Raw genomic sequence first — 11,953 nt, 5'->3', positions numbered from 1 at the left:
GGATGATTTCCTTCACGTGTTTTTGGATTCGATTTGCCAGTATTTTGTTGATTATTTTTGCATGAATGTTCATGAGGAATATTGGTCTCTTTTTTCATTGTGTCTTTGTGTGGCTTGGGTACCTAAGTAATTATAGCCTCTACACTTTGAATGCAGTACTAAGAGGAAAGTTCATGGTACTAAGTGATCATATGAAGAGACTGGATAATAGTCACACTAGAGAATTAACAGTGCAACTGAAAGCTCTAGAACAAATGGAAGAAAACTTGCCCTGGAGTAGTAACCCAGGAAATAATCAAATTGAGGGCTGAAATCAACAAAAGTAGAAACTAGGAAAACCTTACAAAGACTCAATTAGACAAAGAGTTGGTTCTTCGAGAAAGTCAACAAGATCAACAAACCTTTATCCAAGCTAACCAAAAGGCAGATAGAGAGCATGCTAATTAACAAAATCAGAAATGAAAGGGGATATATCAATGAACACTGAGGAAACTCAGAGAATCATCAGGTCATACTTTGAAAACCTGTACTCCACAAAATTCAAAAATTTAAAGGAATTGAAATTTAAAGGAAATGGACAATTTTCTGGATAGATATCACTTACCAAAATGAAATCAAGAACAAAATGGCTATTAAAACAGTTCTATAACACATAATGAAATAGAAACAGTCATTAAAATTCTACCAACTAAAAAAATTACCAGGGCCAGATGGTTTCAGTTCAAAATTATACCAGAAATTTAAAGAAGAGCTAATACCAGTACTCCTCAAATTTTATTCTATACACTAGTAACAGAAGCATCATTTTGGAGCTGTTTCTATGAGGCTACAATTTCATTATTCTAAGGTGAGCCTCAGCAAAGACTATTCTTGATTTTCAAATGTTACAACATTGGAATTAACTGAAGCAAGAGTAGCTGAATACTTGTCTGAAGGGTTTTCTTCTTAATTAAATCATTTGAAGTGTGAAGACACTTTTTAATACATGTTTTTGTTTTGATGAGGTAAGAACAGCGTTTATTCTAGGCCATATCTTCTGGCAGTTTATAGAAAGGACATGGAAGAAGGATGTTTTCACTTTTTGTCTTATGGCTCTGTCTCTTGCTAGCAAATTCATTCATTCCTTCACACCGAAACTTACTTCTTCTAGATGCCAATATTATATAGAAGATCAACTGAGACTTCCAGCTTTGTGGGTCAAACAACTTGGTGATTTGTGGACCTTTCATTTTAGACAGTCATTGTTTAGAATAGATACAATACATCTTGTAAGCCATTGTAAATATATACCCTTTTTTTATAAACATACATAGATATGTAGAGAAAGAAAAAGAGAAAGAAACAGAGAGAAGTTATTTTGTCAGTTCTGTTCCTCTAGAAGACCCTAATGCACCCTCATTGACACATAAATTTAAAAGTTAATAAATAAGGATTTATACTAGAGTTAACAATTCTTACAACATCACTCTTATCCATATAACTTTCATACCAGAATTATCTACAAAAACAAAAAATTCTGAGTAACTCAGGTTCATAGGTAGCATAGATATATAAGTATAATCTCTTGACTATAATTCACTAAGCCATTGATAAACACATCTTTTGAGGAATAATGTATGTTCGTGTCATGTCTTCAAGTTTACTGTCAAGAGAGCCTGTACTAAAAGTCACAGTATGTGCTACCATGCCTGGAGATACAATGCAAAAAGCCACTGGAGTGACATGTTGTGTAATTTCCTCATAAGTACTCTTCTTAGAACTAAGAAATACTATGTGATCATAACCATGGACACCATAAGATCCAAGGTGAAAGTAATTGAGATAAATAAGACTTTGAATCAGCATGCAAACTCTAAAAAATTGTCAACTTTTTCCCTGAATATACTTTTATTTGTATGTTCACATATAATTTCATTATGGCATTGTAAATGGAGTTCTTATTTGGTGTAAATAATAAAAACCCAGTGTCAGGTATAGAGGAAGATGTTGAGAAATAAGAGAGAATAAGCAAGCCACAGACACACTTTACCTCCTTAGTGTCTCAGCAGACAAGAGACTGAATTCCTGTTTCTTCCTACTAATATCCTTTATATACCCAACCATCTCACTTCCTGTCTGTGCCCAGCCATTTCACTTCCTGTTTCTGCCTAGCCTTCCTGTCTGTCTATAGCAACCTTCTGATATCTATGGTGAGGTATTGGTAAACTCCATTCTCTGATCTTAAATCAGGTTTTATTTGTACAAGAAAGATATTACCACATGTCATGGACTTTGGAAGTGAGTATAATTTAAAACATTCTAGGTATAAAACAATGCATTATGATTTTATGGCAATCTTTATTCTTTCTTAGAAATTATAAAGTACTGATACATTACATAGCTAATTAAGAAATAACTGAAAGTCTTATTTTGGCATTTAATTCTGACACCAATTAATAAATTTAAATATATAATTCACTTTTCTAAGGTGAGCCGCTGTGAAGGTTATTATTCATTATCTAATGTGACTACATCTGGAATTACATTAAACTTATGTTTAATGAAATGTATAAGAATCCAAGGCTTATATAATTATTTCATTGCATATATAAAAATAAAATAGTAGACTCGTATAGAGAAATAAATCATTAGAAATCATATACTCTTTTTCCATTTTGCCATATATATGTATATGAGTTACTTGGCTCTTTTCAGAGACTAACTACAGAAGAACAGAATGGTTCATTGTTATTTTTTTCTACAACTTTGGACCCATGTTGGATTTCTCATTTTCTGTTTCCTATACATGAAATAATAATGTTACAGTTTAACCTTACAAGGCAAAAGTTGGATTCATGAACAGAAGATTCAAGACATGTGCCAAGATGATAAGAAATTGCTGGAGTCTATTTTATCCTTTTTCTTCTTGATAACTTGCCTTTCTACCATGTGTCATGAGGTCTATGATTCACATGAGATCTCTGTAAAATACAGAAAATAAAAATATTGCTTGTTTCAGAAAATGTCCCTAATTTCTCCTGCCACTGCCAAGATGGCTGGGCATGGGTAGGAGCTCTCTTACAAAACATATTTTATTATTTATAGAAATAGTCTTTGAGCTTTTTTTCAAAAGTAAGTGGAAATACTAAGGGGGGGTTTCCAACTACTCAATCTATAGTCAATTTTTGCCTTTGAGACAGACTCACAAAGCTAGCTCTGTGATAGCTATTTAACAATTATTCAGATTTATGCAGGAAAGATAAGAAACATTCAAGGGAATAAACCTTTACTTTTCTAGACTCTGTTGATGTCATATTGATATAAAACATGCATAGCCAATGGATCAAATAGGTGAGTGACACCCTGTTCTTACCCAACTCCTGTCCAAAGTGCCATTCACCCAGATCTCCCTGGGCTTGTGCCTGCTTGGAGTAGAAACTCCCAGGCAGGGAGGAGCTCCCTGAATCTGGGTACAGGCCACTCTTCCTTCCCTTTCTGCTGACCGATCCACAAAAAGGTGAGTGATCCCCTGCTCTTACCCAACTCCAGTCCAAAGCATGATTCACTCAGATCTCCCCAGGCTTGTGTCTTCTTGAAGTAGACATGCCCAGGCAGGGAAGAGCTCCCTGTATCTGGGAACAGGCCACTCTACCTTCCCTTTCTGCTGACCGATCCACAAAAAGGTGAGTGATCAACTGCTCTTACCCAACTCCCTTCCAAAGCCCCATCCACTCCAAGCTCCCCAGGCCTGCTCCTGCTTGGGGTAGAACTGCCCAGGCAGTGAGGAACTCCCAGAGCTTAGAAACACCCCACTCTTTCTTCTTTTACCCCACACACAGCTGACCCAAATGGAGGCATAAATCCTTCAGAGTGAAGAGGCTACCAGGAGAGGCAAGACCATCCAGAGCTGTGCACATTGAATTCCTGGCCCACACACACTACTGAGTAACAAGAGGAGATAGAGAGACCCCTCCTGCACTCACTGGGAAAAGATATGGGAAGAAGAGAGAATAAGAAATCCCTCAACAACAGAAAGACCAATATGACACCACGAGAATATAGGGACTCCACTCCAGCAAGATCTGAAAAGCCCAACACAGTGCATGAAGAAGAGATGTACCTCAAAAATTATCTCAACAAGATGATAGAGACCTTTAAATAGGAAACAAGAAAATCCCTTAAAGAAATAGAAGAAAAAGCAAGCAAAAAATTACTCGAAATGGAGGAAAAGACAAACCAAAAAATTCAAGAAATAAACAAATCTCTTAAAGAATCTAAAGAAACCAAAGAAAAAACAATAAAACAAGTGAAGAAAGGTCTTGAAACAGTTCAAAGCATGAAAGCTGAAATAGACACAATTAAGAAAACACAGAATGAGGCAATGCTGGAAATCAAAAGACTGGATAAATGATCAGGTACTAAAGATGTGAGTATAACTAATAGAATCGAAGAGATGGAGGAGACAATCTCAGCTATTGAAGACTCACTAGAGGATACATATTCATCAACCAAAGAAAACCTCAAGTCCAACAAATCCCTAACACAAAATATCCAGGAAATATGTGACACCGTGAAAATACCAAACCTAAGAATAATAGGTAGAAGAAGGTGAAGAAACACTGCTCAAATGCTCAAAAGAAAACCTATTCAACAAAATCATAGAAGAGAACTTCCCCAACCTACAAAAGGATATTCCTATGAAAGTAAAATAGCTTACAGGACAACAAACAGACTAGACCACAAAAAGAAGTCTTCCTGACACATAATAATCAAAACACCAAATCTACAGAATAAAGAGAAAATATTGAGAGCAGCAAAGGAAAAAGGCCAAGTAACATATAAAGGCAAACCAATCAGAATCACATCCGATTTCTCAATGGATACTCTGAAAGCCAGAAGGTCTTGGATAGATACCCTACAAGCACGAAGGGAGCATGGATGTAAACCCAGACTACTGTACCCAGCAAAACTTTCAATCACTATAGATGGAGAAAACAAGATATTCCATGACAAAAACAGATTTAAACATAGATATCTACAAATCCATCAATACAGAAGGTTCTGGAAGGAAAACTGCAGCCTAATGAACATAATTACACTTACAAAAACACAGGCAATAGATAATCTAATTTTACCAAACACAAAAAGAAGTAGGAGGGCGAAATCCTCACACAATGACACCACCAACAATAAATCCAAAACAAACAAGAACCAAACAATGGACATTAATATCCCTAAATGTCAATAGTATTAACTTACCCATAAAAAGATATAGGTTAACAGAATGGATACAAAGACAGTATCCATCCTTCTGCTGTTTACAAGAAACACACCTCAACTTCAAAGACAGGTGATACCTCAGAGTAAAAGGATGGGAAAAGGTTTTCCAATCAAATGGCCTCAATAAACAAGCTGGTGTAGCAATCCAAATAGCTAACAAATTAGACTTTAAACTAAAATCAATCAAAAGAGATGAAGAAAGGCATTTCATACTCATCACAGGAAAAGTCCATCAAGATGAAGTCTTAATCCTGAACATCTATGCCCCAAATATGAAGGCACAAACATTTGTAAAAGAAACATTATTAAAGCTCAAACCACACATAAAACCACACACACTTATAGTAGGAGACTTCAACACCCCCCCTTATGCCCCTAGACAGGACCACCAGACAGAAACTTAACAAAGAAACAAAGGATCTGAAAGAAGTTATGACCAACTGGGGTTAACAAATATCTATAGAGAATTCCATCCAAACTAAAAGGAATATACCTTCTTCTCAGTGCCACATGTAACCTTCTCTAAAATTGACCACATAGTATGCAGCAAAGCAAACACCATAGTTACAAAAGAATTGAAATAACCCCCTGTATCTTATCAGATCACCATGCATTAAAACTAGAATTCAACAGCAATACCAATGGCAGAAAACCTACATACTCTTGGAAAATGAATAACATCCAATTGCACCATTCCTGGGTTGAGGAAGAAATAAAAAAAGAAATTAAAGACTTCTTAGAATTTAATGAGAATGCAGACACAACATACCCAAACTTATGGGACACTCTGAAAGTAGTGCTAAGAAGAAAGTTCATAGCACTAAGTGCCCACATGAAGAAACTGGAGAAAATTCACATTAGAGAATTGACAGAACAACTGAAAGCATTAGAGCAAAAAGAAGCAAACTCACCAATGAGGAGTAGACGCCAGGAAATAATCAACTAGAAAAACATTACATAGGATCAATGAAACAAAGAGTTGGTTCTTCGAGAAGATTGACAAGATAGACAAACCTCTAGACAAACTAAACAAAAGGCAGAGAGAGAGAGCATGCTAATTAACAAAATCAAAAATGAAAAGGGGGATATAACAACAGACACTGAGGAAATCCAAAGAAACTTCAGGTCATACTTTGAAAACCTGTACTCCACAAAATTTGGAAATCTAAAGGAAATGGACAGTTTTCTGGATAAACATCACATACCAAAATTAAATCAAGATCAGAAAAACAGTTTAAATTGACCCATAACACCTAATAAAATAGAAGCAGTAATCAAAAGCCTGCCAACAAAAAAGCGCAGGGCCAGATGGCTTCACTGCCGAAGTCTAACAGAAATTCAAACAAGAGCTGTTACCAGTACTCCTCAAATTGTTCCGCATAATAGAAGCAGGTGGGATATTGCCAAACTCTTTCTACGAGGTTGCAATCACTTTGATACCCAAGCCACACAAAGATATGACTAAGAAAGAGAACTACAGACTGATATCGCTCATGAACATCAATGCTAAAATAATCAATAAAATATTGGTGAACCGAATCCAAGAATATATCAGAAAAATCATCCACCGCGATCAAGTAGGCTTCATCCCAGGGATGCAAGGATGGTTCAACATAGGAAAATCCATCAATGTAATCCACCATATAAACAAACTGAAAAAGAAAATCCACATGATCATCTCACTAGACTCTGAAAAAGCCTTTGAGAAAATCCAACATCAATTCATGATAAAGATCTTGGAGAGAACAGGAATAACAGGAACATATCTAAACATGATAAATGCAATATACACCAAACCAATAGCCAACATCAAACTAAATGGAGAGAAACTCAGTGTTTCCTCTAAAATCAGGAACAAGACAAGGCTGTCCACCCTATTCATAACTCTTCAATATTGTACTTGGAGTTCCAGCTAGAGCAGTAAGACAAGAAAAGGAGATCAAAGGGATACAAATTGGAAAAGAAGAAGTCAAACTTTCACTATTTGCAGATGACATGATAGTCTACATTAGTGACCAGAAAAACTCTAGCAGGAAACTCTTACAGCTGATAAACACCTTCATCAATTTAGCAGGATACAAAATTTATTCAAAAAAATCTGTAGCCCTACTGTATACAGATGATAAACCCAATGAGAAAGAAATCATGGAAACATCACTTTTCACAATATCTACAAGCAACATAAAATATCTGGGGGTAACACTAACCAAAAAAGTGAAAGACCTGTATAAAAAGAACTTGGAAGACCCAGATATTAACCCACACACCTATGAATACCTTATTTTTCACAAAGGTGCTAAATCTATACAATGGAAAAAAGATAGCATCCTCAACAAATGGTGCAAGCATGCAGCATTCAGACATGCAGAAGACTGTAGATAGATCCATAACAGTCACCATGCACAAAACTTAAGTACAACTGGATCAAAGACCTTTCCATAAATCCAGCCACACTGAATCTTCTAGAAGAGAAAGTGGGTATTACCCTTGAACAAATTAGCACAGGAGACTGATTCCTTAACACCACGCCTGTAGCACAGACACTGAGGTCTGCAATTAATAAATGGGACCTCCTGAAACTTAGAAGCTTCTGTAAGGCAAAGGACACAGTCAGTAAGACAAAACGACCACCCACAGAATGGGAAATGATCTTCAGCAACCCCACATCTGACAGAGGGCTGATTTCCAAAATATACAAGGAGCTCAAGAAGCTAGCCACCAAAACACAAAACAATGAAATTAAAAAGTAGGGTGCAGTACTAAACAGAGAATTTTCAACAGAGGAATCTGAAATGGCTGAAAGACACTTAAGAAAGTGCTCAAAATCCTTCGCCATCAGAGAAATACAGCTCAAAACAACTATGAGATACCACCCCACACCTGTCAGAATGACTAAAACCAAAAATCCCAATCACAACCTATGCTGGAAAGGATGTGGAGAAGAAGGAACACTCCTCCATTGCTGGTGGGAGTGCGAACTTGTAAGACCACTCTGGAAATCAGTGTGGCGGTTGCACAGAAAAATGGCAATCAATCTACCTCAAGATCCAGCCATTCCTCTCTTGGGTATACACCCAAATAGTGCATGTTCATACAACAAGGACATATGTTCAACCATGTTCACAGCACCATTGTTTGTAATATCCAGAACCTGGAAGCAACCTAGATGCCCCTCAACTGAAGATAGAGAAAACGTGGTACATTTATACAATGGAGTACTACTCAGCAGAAAAAAGCAATGGAATCTTGAAATTCGCAGGCAAATGGATGGAAGTAGAAGAAACCATCCTGAGTGAGGTAACCCAGTCACAAAAAGACAAACTTGGTACATACTCACTTATATATGAATTTTAGAAATAGAGCAAAGTTTGCCAGCCTTTAATCCTCTTCAACAAAGAAACTAGGGATCATGAAGGACTCTAAGGGATAAATGGACCCCAGGAATTGGAAGTGGCATGAAATCCTGAGCTAAACGGTATCATGAGGGTAGGGTAGAGAGTGCTGCCACAATAAGAGCACAAGAAGAGGAGTAGAGGAGAGGAAATGGAGGAGCAGATATATTGAATAGGGGGAAGAATAGAGGAGAGAGAGAAGGATGAGAGATACCATATTAGAGGGAGCCACTATAGGTCCAAGAAGAGATCTGGAACTAGGGAGATCTCCAGAGACCTACAAAGATGACACGATCTGACAATCCAGGCAATGGTAGAGAGGATAACCTAAAATCCCTTCCCCTAAAATGAGATTGATGACTTCTCTTTATGCCATCCTAGAGCCCTCATCCAATGGCTGATGGAAGCAGAGACAGTCATCCACAGAAATACACTGAGCTGAAATCTGGAATCTAGTTCATGAGAGGGAGGAATGAAGAGTGAAGGGGTCTGTACCAGGTTGGAGAAACCCACAGAAACAGTTGGCCTGAACAAGGGAGAGCACATCGATCCCAGATGCTGTCTGGGAGGCCAGTACAAGACTGATCCAGACCCCTGAACATGGATGCCAATAAGGAGGCCTCTGTACTCCAGTGAGCCTCTGGAATTGGATTAGTATTTTTCCCTGTTGTAAGAAGGAACTTTGAAAGCCCATCCCACGTGAAGGGATACACTCTGGCCCTGGACACATGGCGAAGGGCCTAGGCCCAGCACAGTAAGATTTGGTGGACTTTGCAGAGCCCCTTTTGAGGCCCCTACCCTGCCTGGGGAGTGGTGGGTGGATGGGGTGGGGGGTAGGTTGGGTGTAGGTAAAGAGTAATGGGGGTGAGGGGAGGGAGAGGGAGAAGGGACTTACATGTGAAACAAGCCTGTTCCCTAACTTGAATTAATAAAAAAATGCATAATGTTTACAATCCTAGAGCCTTGACAACAGTCATTACTCAAGTGTCTGCTAAAATAAAAACAGAAGTTATGTCTTAAATTATGGCTTACAGTATAAAAAGTGCCACCCATGAACAGTGAATTGAGTGTTGAAAAAAGTGTATTTTCTAAACACCTGGAATCTTTTTGAAGATTTCTTTAATAGCAATATTCTGTCTCATCCAAGACTGACTTATTATGTTTGACAGGAGTATAACATCACTGTATCAAGGAGCTAAGAAAGGCTGACTGTGACAATTCCTATCAAGCAAGGGGATGGCGTTGACACAGCAATACATGATGAACTTTCTGCTTTCCCTCTCTCTTATTTCATATCAAAATATCTTTTAAAATATTAAGTTTCAATTCATATTCATGTTTCCAATGAACCTTGGCCTCCTGCTACATGTTTCAGTAAAAGAATTTAACAGAATTCATCATTACTCTGATTATTCACATGTACCAGAGTGCTACTGCTTATTATAGAAGAGTGGTAGGTAGCCTCTAGACCTGTGCTTTATCTCTTAATTCTTAAGGGACTCATGGATAATTTTTCCAAATCATAAAATTAGAGAGTAACATTTCTCTAGGAATCTAAGGGGAGGTTAACTCACAGAGCATGTGCTAGCATGGCTGCCATCTCCAGTTCAACCCAAGCACTAACCATACATGTAAAGCAAATTGTGGTTGCCTTCTTGCAGTCAAAACACATGTAATTCCAGACCATCATTCTCTTTTACTGCAAAACAGAAGAAAGGGTCAATTTAAGTTGGCATCAAGTAAATGTTACTAATGTCTTCTCAAAGAGAAGGACTATGAGTCCTTTTTTCTCTGAGGCTATAGTATAATATTATTTTCAAAGGTGAGTACTGAACACAAGTCATTGTCAAAGGGCCAGACAACAAGTTTTATTAAAATGTGAAAATATTTATCAATTCATCATCTATTTCATGAATTATTAAATTTAGTTCATGCACCAAATACTTACTGACAATACTCCTGGAGTAAAATATTGAATTTTTTCTTCTACTAAATTCATTAGTTATTAATTATATAAAATGTTTACCTTTTTGGTGTCCAGTTATTCATCAAAGGTCATAATTTTGTCAGACTGAATCCATCTTTCCTGAGGAATCTTTTGGTTTGAAAAAAAATATTTCATCATTGCTTTACTGTTGAACAGGTGACTAACATATAAGCTGAACATGGAAGCAATAGTCTAAAATGTCATTAGTTATTTGTTATCAAGTTAGTACCTCACCTCTCCAACTGCTGGAGGCCTTTCACAAGCAACTTTTATTGGAAAAATTATAGAAGGATTCTGACAAGAAGGGATTCTTCTTAGAGGGAAAGACCAATTAAAGGTTTATTCACATTTACCTTCCAGGAAGTGGTTTCTCTAAGTGTCTTTGTATTCCTATATGACAAAGGAGACAAGTCCAACAACTGGAAATGCAGTACAGAGTTACCAAATCAAGCAAGTCTTGACAGTAAATCTAACTCTGACGACTACACTAATCAGGAATTTTTTTTTGTTAAGAGGGTTCTAGTTTAGAGTTTTGTTATATGAATTATAAAATTTTGAATGCTGTGATATGTATTTAAAATGTGGCATAAATGAGGAAATACTGTTTGTTATGAAACATCTTTTCAAAGCTGTTGCTGTCCTTTTCGCATGAATGTAAAAACTGCAATGGAAACTCCATTATTTGGTTTATGTCTTCAACTTCATATATCTCTACAGACAAACAAAATAAAAATGCTAAAATGTCTTAACATCAACAAATATGTCAATCAGAATATATTCATGGCAGCACAGAATGAATATAAAATACATTCTGTGATGTCATTTGAAAGAATATACAAATACATGTTTCATCCTTAAATATAAATATAAGACATCTAGGATACTGTTTTAAAGCCTTCATTGGATGGGAAACTACTCCATGCATTGTAAACTCTAGGTAATCTTTGATAATTCTTAAGGCTCTTTTGTGGTTCTGTATTTTTTTTGAGAGCATGGCTTCACCATTATGAAGGTCCTAAAAATGTTATATATAGAAGGCCTGTGTGATATACACACGGTTAACAACCTAGGTCAGCCTTTTAAATGAAATTCATAGATTATCACCTCTGTATCATGACATATTCCTAGTGACTATAGAGTTCTCTTTTATTTTAGATCCAAGCTGAAAACATAGAAGCCATGAGCTTTGAATTAACATGTACCTACATGAGGGTGGAATGGTGAAACCGAAAATTCAATATCATCAAAAATTTCAATGCTGTACAAAGAACAGACAGAATTTAAATACAAGATAGTAAGCCACTTGACCTTTAGG

This window comes from Cricetulus griseus, chromosome 6 (assembly GCF_003668045.3).
Source record: "Cricetulus griseus strain 17A/GY chromosome 6, alternate assembly CriGri-PICRH-1.0, whole genome shotgun sequence".
Taxonomy (NCBI): domain Eukaryota; kingdom Metazoa; phylum Chordata; class Mammalia; order Rodentia; family Cricetidae; genus Cricetulus; species Cricetulus griseus.
Note: the sequence above shows the minus strand (reverse complement) of the source record.